At 43.4% G+C, this 24,703-nt stretch overlaps 1 non-coding gene across 1 annotated transcript; it reads right to left on the bottom strand.

Annotated features, from left to right (window-relative positions):
- Nucleotides 1-335: 335 nt before the first annotated feature.
- On the bottom strand, nt 336-442 carry LOC141615637 (small nucleolar RNA R71). The gene has a single exon (XR_012530047.1). It is a non-coding gene; the product is annotated as a small nucleolar RNA R71 (small nucleolar RNA).
- Between the last annotated feature and the right edge of the window lie 24,261 nt (nt 443-24,703).

Raw genomic sequence — 24,703 nt, 5'->3', positions numbered from 1 at the left:
AGAACCTACCCAATGGTACTCCCACACCACAACATCTAACCGGAAATTTCATTGCCAAATCCGCATTTATCCAATTAGTCGAAAGGAGCCAATTTGGGGGGATGCCTAGTGAAGACCCTCATTCTCATATGGAGACCTTTTGTGACTATTGTGATGCAATTTCTCAAACCGGTGTAACTCAAGACCAAATTCGATGGGTCCTATTTCCTTTTTCTCTAATTGGCACCGCGAAACAATGGTTGAAGGGCCTTGATAAGGCCACTCTCGGAATTGATTCTTGGAAAATGTTGGCTCTAGCTTTCTACAAAAAATTCTACCCACCGGAAAAGACTAACATGGTAAGAGCTCAAATTACGGGTTTTAAGCAAAGGGATGAAGAATCTTTGTATGAAGCTTGGGAGCGGTTCAAAGGAATTTGTCGCTCATATCCTCACCATGGACTTAGCGAGTGGTTCTTGGTACAACAATTTTGGAACGGTCTATATGAAGATTCAAGGAACATTCTCAACATTAGATCAAATGGAATGTTCACCGAAGTTGATGACAATCAAACTTGGAACAAAATTGAGGAAATGGCGGTCCATAACTCACAATATAGTAGACCTCACAAGGCTACTAGAGGAGGAAAGCATGAAGTGGACTCCGTTACTCAATTGGGTGCTCAACTTAGTGCTCACATTGACACAATCAATTTGAAGTTTTAAAAAGCTATGGCTAGACTTGAAGAAGCCTCGAAATCACCAAAGCATCATGTTAATGCCATGACGGCATCCTCATCAATCCCAAGTGGGATATGTCAGAATTGTGGAACTTTGGGACATGACTCAAGTGAATGTAGGGGTACAAATGAACAAGTGAATGCTTTCCAAGCATACAAGAGTGGTACCCCTTATTCTAACTATTACAATGAAAACACCAAATTCCATCCAAATCTCTCATACAAAAGCCAAAATGTTCAAAACCCTCAAACAACATACACCCCACCTCCCATGAGAAACCAAAATCAAAGACCCTTTTACAACCAAAACCAAGGTTACCAAAATCAAAATCCATACAATCAACAAAATGACCAAGGTTTTGATGTTCAAAAAGCGGTCCTTCAAATGCAAATAAATCAACAAGAATTTTTCACTCAAATGCAAAAAGATAGTTAAGCAAAGGAAACCACCATCAACAACATCCTAGCTCACACCAAAATGTTGGAAACTCAATTAACTCAACTAGCATCTTCAAGCTCACAAAGACAAAAGGGGCAATTACCAGCTCAAAGTAATTCCCCAAGACATGAAATGGTTAGTGCCATTCACTTGAGAAGTGGTACATGGTATGAAGCACCGAAGAAACAAGTTGAGGATGAAGTTGTGGAAGCTAGTGATAAGCAAAAAATTGTGCAAAACTCCAAAGATGGAGAATCATCAAAGGAAGAAATTTCAAAGAAAAATGAAGACAAGGTCAAGGAGAAGGAGCCCATTGTGATTAGACTTCCTTTTCCAAGTCGTCAAGCCAAGCCCAAATTTGATGACCAACTTGGAAAGTTTATGGAAATTGTGAAGAATTTAGAAGTCTCAATTCCTTTCACGGAATTAATCAATCACGTGCCGGCCTATGCGAAATACATGAAAGACATACTCACAAAGAAGAAGTCGATCCGGAAGCTTGAGACTATCGCCTTCACTAAGGTGAGTAGTGTAATACTTCAAGGGAGTTCACCTCCAAAACTCAAGGATCCGGGAAGCTTCTCAATACCGTGTACCATTGGCGACACCACGATCAACAAAGCCTTATGTGATCTAAGGGCTAGTGTGAGTGTTATGCCGTACTCGGTGAGTAAAAGGTTAGGGATGGGAGAGCTTAAATGCACCAATATCACACTCCAAATGGCCGATAGATCGACGAAGACACCGTTAGGGATATGGGAAGATGTTCCCGTACGAATTGGGAAATTTTTCATCCCAGTGGACTTTGTCATTGTTGATATGGAAGAAGATTCCAACATTCCAATCATTCTAGGAAGACCTTTCTTACACACCGCGGGTGCGGTGATTGATGTGAAACATGGAGAGCTCACTCTAGGAGTGGGAGATGAGAGTATAACTTTCAATCTTGACAAGACTATGAGAGCTCCCCATTTACATGAACCATGTTTTATGATCGATCATTATAGCCGGAAGGATGATAGGAAGAAGTCGGAACTCCAATGGAACAAGAAAATTGAAGATGCTCCATTCAAAGAGCAAGTGAATTGTAACAAAGAGAGCTTGCAAAGCTCACCAAAGTCAAGCAATGAAGAAGATGGCCTCATTGGCCAAAACAAGATAATGGGAGAGTTGTCTCTATAAACTCAAGAGATCTTTAGTGATCAAGTACATGAAGTTTGTGGTCTTTGGGACGATGATTTTGAAGGGATTTTCAATCTCTACATTGGTAATGCTATCGATCAAGACAGACAACAAGGGCAAAGATCTATTGAAGAACTTTATCACGACAATGAACAAGCTTTTGATTACTTTTTCAAGGTGTTGAGCAACATCAACAACACCTTGGACATGCCCCCTTGACATCTCATCAAGAATGAGAGTTTGGTGGAGTCTTCCCTAAACCACCATTTGTAAATATTTCTAACTCCCTAACTCGCATTTTAATTCTTAATTTGCATTTTTGTCAATTTTGGATTTTTTATACTTTGATCAAGATAATCATCATGTTTGAGAGAAGTGAGGGATGGACTAATAATTTCAATTAATGTGTAGTGCTTTAGCTTAGTGTGGGGATAGCAATTGCCTAGGCTATTCATGCCTTAGTAGTGCCCCCACAATGAAGAACACGAGATTTTGAAGAATGAAAAATGACAAGGGATATGCAAGGTACACGGATGGAACTGAATCCGGGTAAAAGGGATAAAACCCGAGCGGTTTCAAGAGAATCCGCCCGTCTTCAGACAATCCGGGTATACTGGGCAGAAGACGCCCGTCCTTCATGAGCTGAATTCTTGAAATTTTGGGACTGTTAACGAATCCGGGCGTCCTGCAAAGAATCCGCCCGTCTTTAGAAAGCCGCCCGTCCTGTGTTTTCAAATCCGCCCGTGTTTGCTAGAATCCGCCCGTCTTTAGGCGAGAATTTCCCAACCCAGAACAAGCAGAATCCGGGCGTCCCGAAGGAAAGCCGCCCGTCTTCCCCCTGCATTTCAAATTTTTCGGGTTTATTATAAACCCCATCCCACATTCATTTCCTCATTCCTTCATTCAAAACACTACCCATAAACCCCATAACTCCAAAACCCTCATCCTCTCCATTACAAAAACAAGATTCCTCAACAACATTCACCAAAATCAAATCAAAACATCCTTTAACAACAAATTAATCACTCCTCTTTCAACAACAATCAAAACCAAGCACAAAATCTTCAACCTTTGAGTCAATTTTTGAATTTATAAAGGCAAAGCCTTTCATATTTAAATCGATTTGGGTGCACTAGAAATTGAAGATTTTTGATCTTTTATTGGTTTATTCATCAATGGCAAAGACAAAGGGAGAAACAAAAGCAGCAATGGCAAAGGCACTCTCATCAAGACAAAAGAGTCTTCAAGCAAAGAAAGCATTGGCTATGGTGGTAGCTAGCCCAAACTTGGAGGTGCAACAACAACAACCTACCATGGAAGCAACAACATCTACTACTCCGGAAATTGCTCAACTTTCGAATTATCCGGAGGTAATTTTCATTTCCAAATCCCATAGGGACACTTTTGCCAAGTTTGCTAGTAAATCATTTCTTTCTACCAAGTTTATTTGTGAAGATGCCTTAGATAAGTTGGGTGTCCTTGAGCAAACTAGAGCCTTCTTTAAAGCCATGGGGTTGGAGAAATTGTTTACAACAAAAGAATTGACAAACCCCACCCTTACCTTAGAATTTTTGAGTTCTTTGAAAGTTAACAAGGTTGAGACTATGGAAACCATCGAGTTTCGCTTAGCTAATGTTAGTAGGCGCATCTCCTTTGAGGAAATGGGTAAAGCTTTGGGTCTTAGTGATTCACCGAGTTATTTCAAGAATGTTGGCAAATATGACCCCGAACCTCTTTGGGAGGCGATTTCCGGAAGAAAATTTGAGAGCTTTCATGTTAGTCGCGCTCTATTAGTCCACCATCCGGGCATTAGAGTGTGGCACAAGGTTGTAGGAAACACCATCATTGCAAGAAAAGATACCAACCATTTCACCAAACTCGATTTTGTTCTTCTTGAGTCGGCCTTAAACATTGGAAAGGAATTCACCAAGCCTTTCAACTCTCTAAGACTTTTGGTGGATAGATGGCTAAATGTTGATTGTGGGAAGCAAGGCACTACCGTCATTGTGAATGGAGGTCTAGTCACTCTTTTGGCTAAATACTTTGATCCTAACTTCAACAAGGATAGCAAGTATGAGACAAACAAGGGTGGTCATCTCATTGATATTGATACTATGATAAACAAGTACAAGTGGGTCTCTCATAACCCTCTTGACACCAAGTATGGGTGGCTCACTAGCGAGGCTAGATCTTTTACTTTGCCTTCGAAGATTTGTCGTTTAAGTGTCCACCGGACCAACTATCTCCTTCCCCTTTCAAAAGAGGCCGAGTACATCATCAAACAACAAAAGGGTGAAATTGAAATGCCCTCCTCTTCCATTGTCACACCACCCTATCCTTTCAAGTACCAAGAGTTCAAGCCCGAAGGTGTTGAAGCAAGCAAAGATTATGTGACTTTTCTTATGCAAGAGATGCACAAGCAAGCCTTCAAGGACCGGGAAGATGCTTACTTAGCCCAATATCCACCCCTCCTTCACTTAGCTAGGCAAGGACTACTTGACCCTTCATGTCCTTTGCCTAGTTGGGCAGATAGGGAGGTCTTCTTTCCGAGTGTATCTAGGGGTATTCCGGGTGATGATGAGGTTGTTGGTGATGCGGTTGATGCGGTTGTTGATGATAACATTGATGAAGAAGCTAGTGAAGAAGGAGAAGAGGATGATGAACAAAGTGAACAAGAAAGTGAAAAGGGAAGTGGTGATAAGTCCACTTCTAGTGAGGAAGATGATGATAGTATGATGGAAGATTAGCAAACTATGGAGGCTCCTACCCTCTTGAGGTTTGTCTACTTCTCTCTTTGTTGTATTTTATTAATCTTGATCATTGTTGGAGTAGTCCTAGCACCATAGAGGACTAACACCTCGGCCCCATTGAGGTGTTCTCATTTTATTGTTCCCACTTTTAAAAATCCAAAATGACAAATTTAGTTTCATGCATTGCATAGTGTGTGCATGAACTACACCCAACCTTAGGACATTAGCAATAATGTCTAACTCAGTTTAGGGAAGTACTTACATACACAACGGGAGGTAATCTAAATTATCCTCTCCGTCATAAACAAAAATCATGCATCATGTAGTGTAGATTAGTGTAGCTTGCATTTAGTGTAGAAATCATGCATCATGTTTGCATAATTTCCCATCATTTTGGCCATTGAGGACAATGCCCATATTAGTGTGGGGATGGGGAATTCTAATCTAACTTTTATTCAAATATCCAAAAAAAAAAAAATTGAAAATTTTCGAAAAAACCATAAAAATCGGAAAATTGAAAAACCAAAAACATGTTTTTTTCCTTTGTAGTGTAGTCATGTATATATTATTGTATATATTGTGTTTGTTCTACCCTTGTTCACATTTATCGACTACGCCACATCCGAGACATGAGGATATTGAAGACCGCATGGTATGATCTTTCCAATCTCCTTTTTCCGCTTTATGTTAATGACTATGTGGCTTTATTTTGATTGATGCGGTATAACAATGTGAACTTAGGACTTGCATTTAGTTTATATGTCATATTAGTTGGTAGAATCACTCACATTAGGATGTATATAATAGTTGCATCATGGCATTTAGTTGCATTTAGATAAAATATTTTGAAAAAGTGCCTAATTGAGAACTTTGACAAGAGCAACTAAGCCATTACAAATACTTTTTCAACATAAGACTTCGCCTACTAGAATGGTTGTAAAACACCCTAGATAGTGTCATACTAGTGTCTTTTGACCCATGACCCAAAGCATAGTCAAGGGTTTGCATGTGAGTCACCTATCCAACCCCGTGATGCTATGTGGACTTGGTTAACTTGTCTAGGTGACCTTGATTGACCTTGTGGTACGGCAACCCAAATATACTTTCTATCAATAAGTTTGAAGTGCTCATTTCAAAGATTTTGTATGTGGAAATATTTTATTGCCAAGGAAACCTCAAATGTCATGAAATGTTGAAATATTGAGAATTCTAGTTGTTTTGATGGAGGCGTACCACTTTGATGTGCTTTGGAGAGGGATCCATTGAATTGGGCCTCCACACGATTGTGAATTCAACCGCCCAGAGACAGAGTGACTATCACCCCGAAAAGCTATTGTCTAGAGGTTAACCGGTTGCCTAATAAGCGATTGGCGAAAGCAAAGGACATTAGCACGGAAGGGACAAACCCCATCTCTAAATTTTGAAATGTGAAAGTTGAATGAGGTCAAATTTTGAATGCTAGTCATATCCACCCTTGTTTATAACGATTTAAGCATTTCATTCCCAAAAAGCCTTTTTGTCAAGCCACTTTGTCGAGTTTGGGACGATCCATGACCTTTACTTTTGTAGAGAACTCGAGACTTGTTATGTCATATGCTACTAGCATCATGGGGATCATCATTCCATAACCATCCGATTGCTCTTGACGATAGTATTTGGAAATTGAGGACGAAAGTAGTCTAGTTTAACACCATTTGGAGGTGATTTAGTGCCATCCTCTTAGCCTTAGTAATTTGTTGAACTAGTATTTGTGACGGAATATATGCTCTTAAATTTGTTCTCTTTTGGTTGCCTCCTCCACTTGATGAGGAAGTGGCTATTCCTTTTGTAGATGCATCCATTATTTGATTTTGTGTGCTTAATGTTTGGATGTGTCGCCATTTTGGCAAGACCGACCTTGCCTTGCAAGAAGGCATCCTACCTCATGGTTGTCCTGTTGTGAGTTGAAGGGGCGGAGTGAGACCCGCTAATTGTCTCATGTCGGCTATGCTATTAGGTTAGTTTAAATAATGGTCCTAGTCTTTGTCACCTCTTTACTCGGGACGAGCAAAGGTTCGGTTTGGGGATATTTGATGTGACCATAATTAGCGCACATTTAGTCCCCGAATTAGCCTTGTTCCCATGCTTTTTAGTGCATATTTGTGTCATTTATTTTCTTTAGTTCTTTGTTTTGCATATTCTTTGAGGTTTTGTGTCCTTGGTAGGAAAGGAGTGCAAACCTTGCATTTTCATGGCAAAATGAGACTAAATTGATTAAATCCAATGACCAAGCATCAAGGAGAGACAAGATTAGAAGGCCTTTGTACATATTATAGTAGTTGGGCAATGATGAGGAAAGATCCTTGCATCCCCAAGGAAATCCCCAAGGATTTTATGAAGAAAAGGGAAGAAAAAAAGAAGAAACACGGCTGAGCAGCAATCCGCCCATCTTCCCCTGAAGACGCCCGTCCCCAGGACCACAATCCGTGCGTCTTCTATCAAAGACGCCCGGGAAGCAGCACCTAGAAGACGCCCGTTTTCTCTCAAAGACGCCCGGGCAGAGACTCCGGAATCCGGCCGTCCCGTGCCTAAGACGCACGGATTCCAAGACAGCGCAAATCCGTTTCTTCAAGCTTCAAGAAAGATGCCCTTCCTTCAGAAAATACCGGCGTTTCCCTAAGTAGGGACTTAATCGTCATTTAAGCCCTTAGTTAACCCTAATGCATTCACCTAATTTCCACTATAAATACCCCATTAGTCTAATTAGAAGAGCATGTTCTTCTTATCAATACTTAGAGTAGTTAATATCAATGAAATCTCTCTTTAGTCTTGTAATCAACAATTAATCAAGTTTTAATACAAGTTTTATTTCCTTAATCTCTCTTTTGTTCATCCTTTATTTTGGGTAATTGAAGATTATTTGGGTTATTATTGGGAGATTGACAACCTCTCAATCAAGCATCAAGTACTTCTATTATTCTTTGCTTTATTATTGGAATCATTAGTAGGTATAATTCTCTTAATCCTTTTTTAATTATTGCTAATTACTTTCATTTGTTCATCATGTTTCACTTTGTTGGTAGATTGACAACCTTGCTAGCATGTTAACCATGATAATGAGTGAGTAGTTCCATAGCTAGGGTTAATGGGTAATTAGGGGAAAGTAACATGGGGAATGATTCATACTTAAATTAATATGCTTTCATGGTTTATTTGCTTGCTTGTTTTGATCTCAACTCATGCACATGTTATGTTTGATGAAATGTGAGCCTATGAATCCTTGCATTTTTTACCCATCACCTATCTTTTCAATGAGACTTGTAAGACATAAACCAACTCGAGTCTCATTATACCATGCATGTTGTTGAGTAGGGAAGACTAAGTCGACTTGTAGGTGTTGTACAATCTAATCGATTCGGCTTCGGGACCCAAACTTTCCTAGGATTGTAAGATATAACCCAACTCAATCCATCACAACAATAATTGGTTGCTTATAATTTGAGAACATGTTTGTATGATCAATTCCCATGAATCCCCTATGACCCCATGACACCCTAGTGCTTTTTATCAATTGTTTACAACCCTTTCAATTCATCTTGCTTATTTACTTTCATTGCTATTTAGTTTAGTGACCTTCTACATCAACCCAAATTGTGACACCCCTAATACACCACTAGTCTCAATAGAAATCTCATCTCAATTCCCGTCCCTTGGGATCCGACCTTTACTTGCCTCTTTACTAATTGTAGAGTGTTTGTGAAGTTATAAATTGTGTTTTGGTCTAGGCGCTTCCAACGATAATTGTTCCGAAAAATAGAATATAGCTCCGAATACCGACCACTACTCGACCGAGTAGTGGTAACACTCGACCGAGTAGGGCATACTCGGCCGAGTATATGTGTACTCGTCCGAGTATTTCCGCTGTTGACGCATTAATATAAAACGCAAGTTGGTAAATCTTATTTCATTTTCAACGGTTCCCTTTCTCTCTAAACCTAATATATCTCTCTCTCTCACCTATCACCCACCTCTTCATACACTCTCACCTAGCGTAGACACTAACCAAGGAAGCATATTTGTTTATTTATGGAGTATTCAAGTAAGGATGTCCTCGTTGTCGACTTCGGTTCGCGTCTCAAGGTAAGTCGCCGTTTTGTTGTTGTTTTTAAGTGGGTCTTTGGGGTAGTCTTGTAATAGGATGTGGTTATCGTTTGTAGGATTCGTCTCGGAGTCTTGCTTGGCTAGTTGTTGGATGCATTTTTATGGATTAGCGATAAGGTAGGGTTTCCCTACTTGGTTTACTGTTAATTGATTTGAGATTGTATTGTGATTGTTGTACGATTTGATATTGTGATTATCTACTGATTGTTGATTTGGAGTTGGGTGTTGGAGTTGTGATGGTTGATGGTGATGTTCGCGAGGTGCGTCCTCGGCTGAGTGGAGTCACTTGCGGGAGTGGCTTCACTCCCTAGTTTCTCCCTCTGTGGAACCCCCTAGCAGGAGGGGATATGCACATTAATGAACAGGGTTATCGCTCGTTGATGAGCGGGGGCTTAGGTGGGTACGACTACGGTCCTCCACTAGCAGGACTATACACTTTAGTGTGTAGTCAGTTATATGTTGTGATTGGGAGTAGAGGTGGATGATGATCAGCTGTTTATCTTATCATATTTGTCTTAATTTTGTTATGCAGTAAACTGACCCCGTGTTGTGTTTTCAAAATTTTGGTGATTCATTCGGGGATGGCGAGTTGTTGGTTTAGCGGGTACATTTGGTCTTGTTGCTTGCGGGCTTGGAAGGGAATCAAGTCACCACGCTACCGGAGTAGATGTCTTTGACACTCAAGCTTAGCAGTCTTTTTAGTTATCCCGGTTGTATCTTGCCACGCTGTCCTATCATGTAAAGACTTAGGTTATTTAATAAATGTTCTTTTATTTTTTATTTGATCTACTACCTCGGGCAACCGAAATGGTAACACCTTCACACACTGGGGTGGTCCTTGGTAAGGCACCTTGGTGTACGGGGGTATTAGACCCACGGTTGTTCCCGCCATTGTAGGTAGAGTTGACATTCCTTCAGTTGCTCCATGCTCCTGAGTTCTGGTTGCTTGCTCCACTTTGGTAAGGGGTGTGGTAAGAACTTCCCTGTCCAAACCTCCGGTTGGGGACCTTTTGGGTGCTATTACACTCATTCCTCTTCTGGCCAAGACCACCACAATTATAGCATCTCAAACCACCACCTTCACTAGGAGCCCTTCCTCCATAGCCACCCGACTTCCCAAAGCCACTCACTTGAGTTCCTCCTGAATAAGACTTTGCTTGGTGTGGACACGGGCCCACCTGCGCGCCCAGCTCGGTCTGCGGACGTGCAACGGTCTTTTGAAAGCCATGCTTGGCGGCGTAAAAATGCTTTCGACCGGATCGTTTTAGATCGGTCCGTTCCGTCTCGGCAAGTGTCTCGAAACGATTAGAGATGTTCGGAGTCGCCACCAAGCATTTGTGGGATGCTTGGAACCCGTTCGAATCCACTTTATACCTCGGTCAAACGAAGCACAAAGGAGGGTTTGATATAGGTACTAAAGATAAGGAATCGTCCCTCTTTAGCATCCTATCTCTAGAATGACTCTCGTATGCCCTGGATAAGGTCGTCCACTATCCAAAGTTTCTGAGTAAGAGGTGAAGGTACGTATTAGGAAGCCCTTTTATCAGACACCCAATCCCGTCCGCGGTAGCGGCCTCTACTAATCGATCTTGGTTGGTTGAATGCAAAAGTTGATAAAACGGTTTAAATGCATGAATGCGCATCCAATAATTTAAACCTAACATGTGAGAGCTTTCTACGTCGGTTGGTTTAATCCAAGTATCAAGTATAAGATGTCGAGTTGGATTTAATGTTGATTTGCATGCAAAACGGAAATTAAACATCCATTTACCAAATTAGGTTTATGGTGCATAACGTGATCCATTTGTCTTAGTAAGGCATTTTGCAAATACGGTGTTTGAATGAGAAAATTAGTCATCTGATCCATCCTGTATTCGGGCTAACCGAAGTCGGGATTGTCCTAGACTAGTGCTGGAAAGGGAACAGGCCCTGCATCAGGCAGCCAGAAGAGGCGCGAGCCTATGGGCGATGCAAGAGGGTCTCCCCTGGTTTGAAAAATAGAAAAAAAGGAGTGGCCTGTTTAGGCGTGGGTCAGTCAACGATGGAAGACGTGTTCTGACCATTGAAAAACGTTTATAAAACGTGTTGAAAAATGGGTATTTGGACCCGTTTTGGTTTGAAAGGGCCGTTTAGACCGTTTTTGTGTTGATTTGAAGAACAATACTTGAATAATCGTCATTATTTTGATGATATTCGATGTCGGGTTCACTTTTGCAAGCTTGACATGAATAGTTTTAAAAATAATTATGAACTAATTGTATTAAGTTCATTTGAATATAATTAGTCGACATTCATCATCGTACTCGGGTTAAAATCTGACATGGTATATGAAACCAAGGATGACTTTGTGTTGCTGACTAATACATTTGTTTTGAAAATGTAAAGAAATGATGAAAGGCTTTAAAATACCCTTAAAAATGTAAATAAATGAAATAAAAGGTTTTAAAATACCTTTTAAAATGTAATTAACCAAATATTATCACCGAAACACGGATTAAACCGTCATGGTATGAGGAACCAAGGGTGAAAAAATGTTTTCTGGTTAAAAACTTGTAAAAATGGTTTGAAATGGTAAAAACCATTCACAAATATGAAAATGAAAATAAGGGAGATGAAGAGACCAAACAAGGTTTGGACTTAAGGCTGGGCATGGTCCTTTAGGCGTGAGCCTATCTACTACGTAAGTAGCCTCTACCTCAACCAAAAATCCGGTTTTGGCTTATTCTTCCCATGTTTTGGACCATGTTATGCATGATTTAGCATGTTATAGTCATGAAACAGACAACATGATAAAAGAAGATTTGTACACCCTCATACTTACATGCTAGGCTTATAGCGAGAAATCGACGTAAGTGTATCAACTCGTTTGGTCGGAAAACTCGGTTTAAAACCGTTTTAGTAAGTAAAAAGAGTGTTTTGTTAAGTTTAGTGATTGTGTAGTGGTCGAGATGGTTGGTCAAGTGGTTTAATGCACGATGACAGTACCAAACAATGTGTAAGGCTTGTGTTTACGATCGGTAGGTCGTAAACACATGTCGGATTGTGACTTAGGAAGTCGAGTCGAGAATTTAAAGGGAGAAAAGAGGGGGCGGACACTCGCGTAACTCTCAAATGGTTGCATTTGAAGGGTATTTATAGGAAAATGAGTGGTTGTGTGAGTTTTGAGCGACGTGGCCACCTGGGCTACTCAAAGAGGCGCGAGCCATGTAGCACGTCTTCGAGGTGTCTTGTCGCTTTCACACAAGTGCAATCATGATTTGTTCTATCCTATGATTTGTATGAACATGTTTCGTACTTGACTATGTAAGATTCTAGGAAATATTAACATAGAAGCATTTGAATGGTTTTATTTTTTGTGTTTGACTCGTTGATGGAGTCGGGATTTGAATTTTGAGTCGGTTTTTGGTCCAGTGTCGATTTTGACTCTAGTTAGTGTCATTGCGACCTCGTCGTCATGCATTAAACACTCCAGGTACTTTTGAAAAGTTTTAAAATGTTTTATTTTCGAAATCGTTTTAAGTTTTCCGACGTAAAGTTGTACACAAACTGTCGATCAAACGCTGCGATTCCTAAGCATGTTGTAGTCTGATAATCATCGGGTGTTTGTTGGAGTCTCAACAGATACTGGATATCTATAGAGCCCCCACTTTGACGGAGGCTTGGATAGGGCGAAAGTCAAAGTAGAGCCCCCAGGTCAATCGAAGATTACAACCTGGAGACCCAAGCGACTTGGAGGCGGCTCGAAAGGATTCGGGCCAACGACCTGCCGTTGGGAAGGGTGACGTCAAGGCGACTCGCGGGTACGAGCCAAGGACCTGTCGTCGGGAATAGTTTAAAATCTGTCGACTGTCCGTGCGGGTCCTTTAAAGTCCGTTAGACTACGTACAAAGGCTCACCAGCCATAAGAAGGAGTCATACCTGAGGCATCTTCGGGATATGTCCTATTGTTGTGTCTTGTTTGCGGACAAAGGCTCACCAGCTATGGTGGAGGAGTCGTACCCGAGGCATCTTTGGGGTACATCCTCGGTTGTATTTTGTTTGCGGACAAAGGCTCGCCAGCTGCTATGGAGGAGTCGTACCCGAGGCATCTTCGGGATACGTCCTCGGTTTGTATTTGTTTGCGGACAAAGGATTGCCAGCTGCTGTGGAGAAGTCGTACCTGAGGCATCTTCGGGATACGTTCTCGGTTTGTATTTTGTTTGCGGACAATGGCTCGCCAGCTGCTGTGCGTATATGAAAGGGCTCACCAGTCGCTGCGCGTTGTAAGACTCGCCAGCCATTGTGAAGGGTCGGTTGATCGACCGCGAAAATAGCCGCGTTGGGTGGACTTGTTTTGAAATAGCGGGCTTCGTGAGAAAGCCCCCGACATTCCTGTTGGGGAATTTCGGCGTTTGTGCTTGAACGTTTGAGGAGATAGTGGGTTTGGATCCCGCTACCTACTTGTTTCGACAGGTGGGGCTTGTGACGCCGCCGTGGAAATAGAGAATTTCGAATTTCACTATTATTGTTTTTGAAGTGAAACGGCGGTCTTGGTCGCCGTTTGTTTGAATTTTGGAAAAATAGTGAATTTTGAATTTTCACTATTATTTTTGAGGTGACGGTTTTAATTGCCGTCGTTTGAAATTTGAAGAAATAGTGAATTTTAAATTTTCACTATTATTGTTAAAGTGACGGTTTTAATTCCCGTCGTTTGAAATTTGAAGAAATAGTGAATTTTAAATTTTCATTATTATTTTTGAAGCGACAGTTTTAATTGCAGTCATTTGAAATTTGAAGAAATAGTGAATTTTAAATTTTCACTATTATTTTTGAAGTGAAACGGCGGTCTTGGTCGCCGTTTGTTTGAATTTTCGAGAAATAGTGAATTTTGAATTTTCACTATTATTTTTTTTTTGAAGTGAAATGGCGGTTTTAATCGCCGTTTGTTTGAATTTTGGAGGAATAGTGAATTTTAAATTTTCACTATTATTTTTGAAGTGACGGTTTTAATTGCCGTCTTTTGAAATTTGAAGAAATAGTGAATTTTAATTTTTCACTATTATTTTTGAAGTGACTGTTTTAATTGCCGTCGTTTGAATTTTGAAGGATTTGTGTGGGAAATTGGGCCAAAGCCCGAATTTCGCTGGAAAAGCAAAGGGAAGCCGTATTCATGCGCGAGTCCTTTGGCGATAGAAGGGGGCTTCCCTATTTTTGTAGAAAAGACGCGAGATCAGGCTGCTCGTCATTCATCACTTCGTCTTCTCCAAATTTCGACAAAACAAACCAAAATCGCCATTGTTGGGTCTTCTAGCTTGCTTGAGTTCGTGCCATTATCAACATGTCACCTCAAGGTATGTAATTCCTTTTGAATCCATTTGAATTTGTTGGTCTTTTTGTTAATTAAATTAGGGCGAATTTTCATACCCTCAAAAATCGAATTGGGCGTTTTTGATTGAGCCAGTTTCGAGTGAAATTGATGATTGCATTAGGTTAGAAACCTGTTTAGGAGTATAGGGGTGCTTTTAGTTTGCATATTGGTCCCCATTTCCGTCCTCTATGCTCGAAAAACGTGAGTGAGGCGAAGAAACCGTCTCATTTCAAAATGTCAAGTTTATTTGCTTGAGTTGTGTGCCCCACTAGGTTGTATTGTAGTCGAGGAAGACCGTGTTTGCCATTTCAGACCTTTGTTGGGTACTGTGGGCAAAATTAGAATTTTTGCCTTTTGTGACGGTCTTATGTCTGACAAAATAAGCGTCTGTTTGGGCTTGAATTGAGTCAGGTTGCTTTGATATGGACCTTATTGGTAGTTTAGGCCGCTTTGAGACGTGGTAAAATCACGTTGCCTCGTTGTGGTCGTTTTTTGAAATTTTGACCTGTTTGTGCTCAAATCGGCGTAGAAATTGCCTCTTTGAGTTGTAGAAAATACCCTATTTATCGGGAGCGTATTTTGGTTGTTGGCGGGCGTCGTGTGGGTCTTGAGGTGCCGTTTTTGTTGTTGTTGTTGTTGTTGTTGTTGTTGTTGTTGTTGTTGTTGTTGTTGTTGTTGTTGTTGTTGTTGTTGTTGTTGTTGTTGTTGTTGTTGTTGTTGTTGTTGTTGTTGTTGTTGTTGTTGTTGTTGTTGTTGTTGTTGTTGTTGTTGTTGTTGTTGTTGTTTTGACTCGTCTTTTGCTTGAAAAGAAGGGCGAGTCGTTTTTTGTGCGTTTTTTGTAGATTGTTTTGTTTGGTTGGGTTTGGGCGGGATTGACCTTGTTCTGCTTTGCAGTTTTTTCTTTTTTGGATTTGTCCATTTTATGTCGTCGTAATGCCGAAATTTTGGTTGACGTCTTTGATTGCAGGAGAGTGCTCGGGACCTATCGGGTCCATTGCTGCGACCCTAGATGACCTGTTTGGGACCGGACCGGTTAGTACTCCAGCCAGCGCGCCTGACGTGACTGTGGAGGACGCTTCTGAGGAGGAGGGGCCCTCCGAGGAGGCCGTTAGGGCTGAGAGAGTCGCTGAGGTTCGTGAGGGGCCCGTTGTTGGGGTTGCTGTTGCTGAGGGAGCCGCTGGGGCTCGAGAGGAGCCTGTTGTTGGGGCTGCTTACGTTGAGAGAGCTCAGACAGGGTCTGAGGCTGGTGCCTTTGGGAGAAGGGTTACTAGGAGGAGGGCTCCTCGGTTGAACAGACGTGAGTTGCAGAATGTTGTTAGGGTCGTTGAGATGCCTCCTATCCGTCACGTGAAGTCTCGTGGTCAGAAGAGACGGAGGGCGGAGACGGTTGAGGAAGACGTTCACGTCGCGGGTTGGGAGGCCAGACGAGTTACAGCTCCGCGAGGGCTGAACCTACGGGCGGCGTCTGCTTGGGCCGAGGGTATTGACGGTAGCCAGTTGTTGCTTCGGCTGAAACAGACATATTTCCTACCGTGCGCATGAGGGCCTGGTGAGTCGTGCCACTTGATTGAACTTCCCTCAATTCTGACATTTCAGACCTGAATAGGTGTTCTGACGTTGTTTTTTTTATTTCAGGATATTGGCACCATGAGGACTTTCTCAGGCTTCTCCACCTGTCTGGGTTTCTACGACGTTCTCCGAGCCGATACGAGGGCGTTGATAGAGAGGTCGGCCTTGGGGTCGTTGGTGGCTGCTTGGCGGGATATTCACAGGTCTTCAATTAGGTCGAACCTGTCTCTGATCCGTGCCATGTTGGATCGGTATTGGGACACGACGTCATCGTTCCATATGGAGTTTGGGGAGGTCAGTGTGACCTTAGAGGACTTTGCCATGATATCGGGTCTCTCCGGTGACGAGACGCATGTTGAGTTCACGGAGACACCAGATAGGGAATCTTCTCCTGCGGTTACCCGTCTGATCGACAGTGCTTTGCCCGAGCCTTCAGACATCACTCCTTACTTGATCGCCAGCTCATACGTGAGGGATCACTTCAGGAGGAGAGCGGTGGGGTATGCTCCGGAGCAGTTGGTGAGTCCGGAGGCTGACGCCAAAGCTGACGCGCAGGAAGCGCGGTTGTGGTTGTGGTACTTCTTGGGTATCATGTACTTTGGTGACAAGGGTGAGCGCTTGTCGATTAACGTGCTTCCTATTCTTGCTGACCTCGACACTCTAGGTCAGTTTGACTGGGTTACGCCAGCTTTGGTGAGTTTCACCTGGTATTTGCACGCTGCGGTGCGCCCGAAGGCGGTGGGGGATGGTAGCGCTCCTGCTTTGGTTGGTCCCGGCTTCATCTTGGAGGTACGAGCGTTTTTGTAGTTTTGAGTTTAATTTTGACTTTGATTTTGATTTTGATTTTGGCAATTTTTGAAAAGACTGGCTGATTTGTGTTTGCTGTGTTTGGTTATAGGCTTGGTTGTATGCTTACTTCATCCCCCTGCGTCCTTGGACTACCCATGGCGTCCCTTCGACCTACCCTGCTATGAGGGCCTAGACGGTGGCTAGGAAGAAGTCAACTAAGTCAACTTACGAGGACTGCAGGCGTCGTGTGAACGCCCTTCGAGTTGCTGACGTAAGTTGCTGTCCCTTACTCCTTTTATTTTTTAGAAACAAACAGAGATAGGATGACTAGGTAGCTTAGGAAGCCCCCAGTTAGCTGGTTAGTTCTGCCTTGAGTGCAGTTTGTCGGGTGCCTTGGGAGCACTACACAGAGGTGCCGATTGTTGTCAGGAAGCGTTTGCGGCCTCGCAGCTCCCAGGGTTTATACTTGGAGACGGCGATCGAGCCGGTTTTGTACCTGGGCGAGCGCTTAGCTCGTCAGTTCTTCACTGAGACTTTTGTGGTATCGGTCGTCCCGCCTAGGGTGTTGTTCCAGGAGTCGACCCCCGACGAGGTTGAGGAGCACCTTCACGGTCAGGGTGCTGAGGAGCTGTTGCGACGGAAGGTTGACTACGACACATTCCGGTTGTCGAGGCTTTCCTGGTACCCGATCGAGGTATGTTTTCCTCCGTTCCTTTATTTTCATTGGCTCTTTTGATAGGAGGGTTTGTTACCTTTGATGTGGACCCGATTTTCAGGGGGTCAATGCGTTGATGACGACTCAGCCCCCAGTTTTCCTGGCGGAGACCACCTTTCAGGGGCCGGGCGGTGAGGAGCTACAACTGCACCTGCCAGAGCCTGCGGTCGTTGAGGTGACCGACGTTGGCATGGAGTGGAGGTTAAGTGTTCTGAGGGTGAGTTCCTGATCTGAACATTCTTCCTCATTTATGTTTTGCCTTGCATTGTATTGAAGGACCTTCTTGGTTGTAGGTGACGACCGCTAGTCATCAGGCTTTGTGGCGGATGGCTAAGCGGTGGAGGGCACTTGCTGGTGACCTAGCTGCGAGGGAGGCTCGGCTTGCTCAGGTACTTTTTGTATGTTGTTTTTGTGTATTTTTGTGATGCATTTCACGTTTCTTAGATCTCAATGATCTGTACTGTGTTTTGCAGGGTACTGCGGATCCGACAGAGCTTGCTCGAGTCCAGGCTGAGCTGGACGCAGCTAGGTCGATGATCGAGGCCCAGGGGTTGGGCATCACCAGTCGAGACCAGCAGTTGAGGCGTCGTGAGGACGCGTTGTGGAGCCGAGATGCAGAGATTGCCTCTCTTAGGGCTCAGTTGGCTGCGGCGGGGGAGCTTCGCATCACGATGGAATACGAGACATTGGAGAGTTCTTCGGAGAGGGAGCCTGAGCAGATGATGGTGTCTGCCTTGCCCGCGACTCCTCGTGAGACCGAGATTGGTCCGACGGGAGGTGCTGAGTAGTTCTAGTTGTTTGTCCGTGTCTTGGACTCTTGCTTGTACATATTTACATTTTGCGTGAGGCGGTTTGTATATATGTATTTTTGGATTGTGGTTTATTTTGTGATTTTTGGCTTTTTTGTGTTGTGTTTCGGAGAAGCACTGTCGGCTGTCAGTTCCCTTTTTGATTCACACCAGTTTCTGCATCGTTAGTGTAGAAAACAGGCAACAGGTAGCACGTACGCATAAATGTAAACACGTAAAAAGGCAATTGATTGAAAACAAAAATTAACCATGATGACTCGAGGTTAAAATTGAAAATTGAAATTTGAAATGATATTTTGAAAATTCCGTGACAATTCGTCGCGTTTGGACTTCTTAAAAGAAAATGATTCGAAAATTGAGCAATTAACTCGTGTCTTGAATTAAATTGCATCGAAATTGTTGAAATTGATTTGTAACTCGAAAAATTCAAACTCGAACCGTCAGGGGGTGAATTTTAGAATAGATTTTTGTGAGTATATTTGATTTGATTTTCGTGGGATCAAGGCTCGGATTTGTGAGTACTTGAAATTTTTGTGGAAAACTGATGTCGTGTTATCAATTTTCAATTTTTATTTTTGCTGGGAAAAGAGCGAAAAAGCGAAACTTTTTTCGGAATTTTGAATGACTTAGAAACGATCCGTCGCGGATCGGGGCAACTAGCCCTTCCCCCTTAAAAAAACAAAGAAAAATTCGTATGTTTAAAGCTGCGTCCTGGAAACCGTGTCGGATTTCGTAAAACACGAAAACAAGGAAATGTGAGTGTGAGAAAACACAAAACGTCCTTGACCGTCCCGAAGAGGCGCGAGCATTCCGGCGGGAGGTTTGAGGTGTCAGGAGAAAACACAACTTGAAAAGGACAATTCAAGGTGGGAATCCTGAGAATAGGCCCAAAGAGGCGCGAGCAGCTTGTCGATAGAAGTCTGCCTCCTCTTTTTCGGAAAAAAGGCGCTGATAGGGATGTTTGTGCTTCATTGTTTCATCATCCGAAACACAAAAACATCTCTAAAAAAAAACTACTTCTTCTTTCACAAAAAAAAAACCCATGGATGCCTTTGAGAATGCGTTGCGACAATGGTGCCGGGATTTGTCGCCTCCCGAAAAGTATCAACTCGTTTGCATGGGAGTTGGTCAATTGTTGGTGTTTCGTTAAGTTAACGTTCAATCCTCATTTCTTGAAGCATGCTCTCGGTTTTGGGATTCGAAACATCATGTTTTCGTTTTCCCGAAAGGCAAAATTTGTCCTCTTGCTGAAGAAGTTGGTGGCATTGGTGGGTGGCCGGGTTATGTTCCGGTGCTCCCTCCGACTCGGTTGTGTTACAAGGAGAAATTCCGTTCAATGTTGGGCTTGTCAACAAGCCAAGTCAATTTCCTCCTTGCTCCTCAAGGCGTGGATATGTTCGCTCTTATCAACATCTTTTCAAACCGATTGGATGCCAATGTTTCGGAGGTGGCTAGGAGAAGGGCTCTTGCCTTTTGCCTTGTCCATGTATACCTATTTGTTGATGCTTTGAAGAAGGAAGGGCCAAAGTGCTATGGTAGCATGACCCTCGTGCATGTTGTTGAGCAAATGGAGCATGGTAGGGATCCATCATGGTTGGTGCTTGGCGAGATCATCCAAGCTTTGGACAAGAAGGGTTCTAGTGGAGAAGCTCCCTCGTTTGGATCTCCAAGGATCCTCCAAGTGTGGCTATTGGAGAGGCTGAGGTATGTAGAGCCTCCGGTTGATTCTTCCTCTTATTCTTTCCGTCACCTTACTATGAGGAAGAAGTTGTACTCGAATAGTTTTGCTTCCACCGAGGCCTATTGGGCCGCAATATTGGCGGAGGAGGGTGGTCCTCATATCCGTTGGGTGGTGCCATGGTGGCACTTAAGGTCCTTCACGGGGTTGCCCGCTTCGGGTGCTAGTCCTCGTTCTTTGATGGTGGTGGGTTTGAAGGTCGTTTCCTTCATTTATCCCGAAAAGTTCATGAGGCAAATGGGGCGTCAAAAAAAGGTGCCCTCTCAAGATACCCTCTTCTGAGAGAATGTTTTTCGGAACTCCGAGCTTGTGGAGGTCTTCGAAAGATGGTGGGCAACTCGGCCGCTTTGGGAGGTACCAAACCCCGTTGCCACGACATGGGTGACTCACGCTTATGTCAAGTGGGCAAGAGCCCAATCCTTGGAGGAAAGGTTCAAATCCCGTAAAGAGGAGGTTGTTGACTTGAAGTATCGAGAGGTTGGCAAGGCCAACCGTGCCTTCTTTGAGGATTGTGTTGATGGAGCTAGCCCGGATGTGATGAGGCCACCAAAGAGAAGAAGCTCGGGACCAAAAGATGTAGTGGGCCGTGCGTGGGCTCGTTTTGGATTGAGCATGGGGTCTTGTAAGGGTCCGGAGGCCGTCGCCGTTGTAGATCCGTTGAGGATCCGTTCCAAAGAGGAAGTTCATGCTAGGCGGGCTAACAAGAAGAACAGGGGGAAGATGTACCCCGAAGGAAAAGGCAAGGGTATAGTGGAACAATGAAGACCTCTATTACCCACTTTATTATTATGTTGTATTAGTGTTGTGAGTTTTTATTATGTTGTATTAGCTATGTATTATGTGTTTTGTGCTAGTTTTACTATGTGAGGTGTTTTAGTCGACACCTTAGCTTTGACAAGTTGTAGACTTGCCGAGCTTTATTTGTTGTTGAATTTATAATTCTTCCCATTATTAATTAAATAAGAGGATTGCTTGTGTCAAAAGAAAATTGTGAACGCTTGTTTCTTCCATCCATTTTGTAAAGACAATTCGGTTTGAATCGTCCTAAACATTTGCACTTAGGAAGTGGGATTTTTGTAGGGAGGGAGAAAGGCTTCTTTTTTGCATTTTGTGGGAAAGGGAATGTTTTTCCTTTTTTTCTCTTTTTTGAAAGTTGATATTGGTGATTTTTGTATGTGTGTAAACATAAAGGAATTTATTTTGATGGGCATGTATTATTTTTTTTGATTAAGGGTATGGTTGTATCCTTCTTGTGTAAGAAAGGACTGCCTACGTATCCACCTAAAGAGGTGAAATCAAACCATGCTCGTAGTTCGAAATGTTTTGTAAATTTGATTGGGTTTTGTGGTTTTATCCCTCATGTATAAGAAAGACTGCCTACGTATCCACCTGAAGAGGTGAAATCAAACCATGCTCGCAGTTTAGGTTTTTTTTTTGTTTGAGTGCAAATGGATGTTGCCTTTGACAGATCAAAGGGCATTCGAAATGGGCAAGGTGCCGCAACTTAGACTCGATAAAACATGCAATTTCAAATCATAACACGTTGAGGAACTTGACTTGAAAGGGTTAAGGTGTTCGCTAGTTGTAAAACTAGGGTGAGGTAATTGGTTATTACGGTTCAAGGGTAATATTTTTTGAGTTGGTCTAGGTTGGCCGGGTTTGTAAAATCCTCCCCCTCTAGGTCACTCAGTCTCCCTGCGCCCCCGAAAGTATTTTCTTAACTAGGTACGGCCCGACCCAGTTGGGTTTGAATTTCCCCCTCGGATCGATGGGTAACGGTGCTCGAACCGACTTGAGGACTAAGTCACCTTCCTTGATGTCCCTGGGTTTAACCTTCTTGTTGAATGCCCGTTGTATACGTCGTTGGTATAGATGGACGTTGTGTAAGGTGTTGAGCCGCCGTTCGTCTAGAAGTGTGAGTTGTTCATACCTTCGACGGGTCCACTCCGCCTCAAGAACTTGACTCTCCAGTAGGATGCGTAGAGATGGGACCTCTAACTCTACCGGCTGAACCGCCTTCATACCGTATGCCAGTTAGAAGGGCGTGGCGCCTGTTGGTGTTTGAATGGAGGTTCGGTATCCCCAGAGTACGAATGGGAGTTTGCTCGGCCAATCGCGGTAGTTGTCTTGCATTTTCTTGATAATGGGGACAAGAGTTTTGTTCGCTACCTCCACCGCTCCATTGGTTTGGGGACGGTAGGGGGATGATCGATGTCGTTTAATCTTGTATTGTCCAGCAAGGCTTGTGTTTCCGCCCAGAAGTGAGAGCCTTGATCGCTGATGATTTTATGGGGTACCCCATATCTGTAGATGACGTTGTTTTGGATGAACTTAGCCACTTGTTGGCGATCAAGACTGCATATGATTGTGCTTCTGCCCATTTGGTGAAGTAGTCGATGGCGACAAGGACGAAGCAATGCCCCTTAGTGCCTATCGGGTTGACTTTTCCGATGATGTCGATGCCCTAGGTTGAGAAAGGCTAGGGTGATGTCATGGTGTATAAAAGGGATAGTGGTATGTGTTGTATGTTGACGAAGATTTGGCAATTGTGGCAATGTTTTACGTAGTTACGGCAATCAGCTTCCATGGTGGTCCAATAGTAGCTTAACCGAATGATCTTTCGGGTCAGCATCATTGTGCTCATGTGAGGGCCACATTCTCCGTCGTGGACCTCTCCCATGACTTTTTTGGATTTGTAATGGTCAATGCAAAGGAGGAGAATCCCTTGGGGTGTTCTTTTGTATAATTGGTCTTGATTTATCATGAATTGTGATGCAAGTAAACGGATGGCTCTTTGTCCTCTTGGATCAGAGTTAGGAGGGAATTCGTTTTTGGTTTTGTAGTTGAGGATGGCTTGGTACCAGGGTTCATCATGGTTTTCCTCGTCGTTGTTGATGGCACAGATATGAGCTGGCTCGCTCCTTCTCTCGACACATAGGGGCATCGATGTCATGTCGTCGGGTATGTTGACAAGCGCGACAAGTTTTGCTAGGGCATCAGCAAATTTATTTTCCTCTCGTGGCAAGTGGAAGTAGTCGACTTGGTCGAAGAACTCGGCCTCCTGATTGATTTTTGCTCGGTAGCGAGCTAAGCTGTCGCTTCGGATTTTCCATGATCCGGACACCTGATTGATGATGAGTGAGGAATCGCCGTGGACCCTCAGTCTCTTGATGCCAAGTGTTATGGTAGCTTGTAGGCCGATGAGGCATGCTTCATATTCGGCGGCATTGTTGGTGACGTCAAAGTCTAGATTGACTGAGATCGTAACATGTTCCCCCTCTGGTGATATTAGAAGGTTTCCTACCCCGAAGCCTCTCATATTACATGCGCCATCGAAGTATAGGTCGCATGCGTTGGAGTCAGCACAAAGGATGTCTTCGTCAGGAAGTGACCATGTGTCGGTTGCTGGATCCTTGTGGACGGGATTTTCTGTTAGGAAATCGGCGAATGCCCTTCCCTTGATAACCTTGAGGGGTACGAACTTGAGATCAAATTCGGACAGCATGAGTGTCAATCTAGACAGCCTTCCGTTTAGAACGGGTTTTTCGAAGATGTATTTGACCGGGTCCATCTTAGAATAGATGTGAACCGTGTAGCTGAGCATGTAATGTCGCAACTTCTTTGTTGACCATACTAGGGCAAGGCATGTCTTTTCCAGTTGGGTTTACCTTGTCTCATAGTCAATGAACTTTTTGCTGATGTAGTAGATGGCTCATTCTTCGCCGTCGACTGTTTGTGCTAACATAGCTCCCATGGCTGTGTCGGTGACAGTCAGGTATAGGGATAGGGGAATCCCTTGTTGAGGTGGCATGAGGACAGGAGGCTTCGATAGGATTTCCTTTATCTTGTCGAAGGCCTTTTGACAGTCGTCATCCCAATTGGTGTGATCGGAGGTGCGAAGTTTCTTGAAGATTGGTTCACAAATCATGGTGAGCTTGGCTATGAAGCGGCTGATGTATTGAACCTGACCGAGAAATCCCCGAATCTCCTTCTCGTTCTTAGGCCGAGGCAAGTGTTGAAGGGCTTTTATTTTGTTTGGATCAATCTCAATGCCTCTTTTACTGACGACATGTCCCAAGAGTTTTCCGGAGGTGACCCCGAATGCACATTTCTGAGGATTTAGTCTCATGTTATATTTCCGCAGACGAGCGAAGAATTTCCGGAGAGCGTTGATGTGGCCGTCCCGTTCCTTTGATTTGACGATCATATCGTCGACATATATCTCTACCTCCTTGTGCATCATATCACGTAGGAGAGTGGTAGCGGCTCTTTGATAGGTACCTCCGGCATTGATGAGACCGAAAGGCATGACCGTGTAGCAATATGTACCCCACTGCGTAGTGAATGCAGTCTTGTGTATGTCTTCCCCAGCCATTTTGATCTGGTTGTACCCATCATACCCGTCCATGAATGATAAGAGGGCGTGCTCGGCGGTATTGTCCACCAGGATGTCAACATGTGGCAAAGGGAAGTCGTCCTTTGGACTCGCCTTGTTCAGATCCCTGAA

The sequence above is a fragment of the Silene latifolia genome, chromosome 11, assembly GCF_048544455.1.
Source record: "Silene latifolia isolate original U9 population chromosome 11, ASM4854445v1, whole genome shotgun sequence".
Classification (NCBI taxonomy): Eukaryota; Viridiplantae; Streptophyta; class Magnoliopsida; order Caryophyllales; family Caryophyllaceae; genus Silene; species Silene latifolia.
The sequence above is the reverse complement of the archived record's forward strand: the minus strand, read 5'-3'. Positions and strand labels throughout refer to the sequence as shown.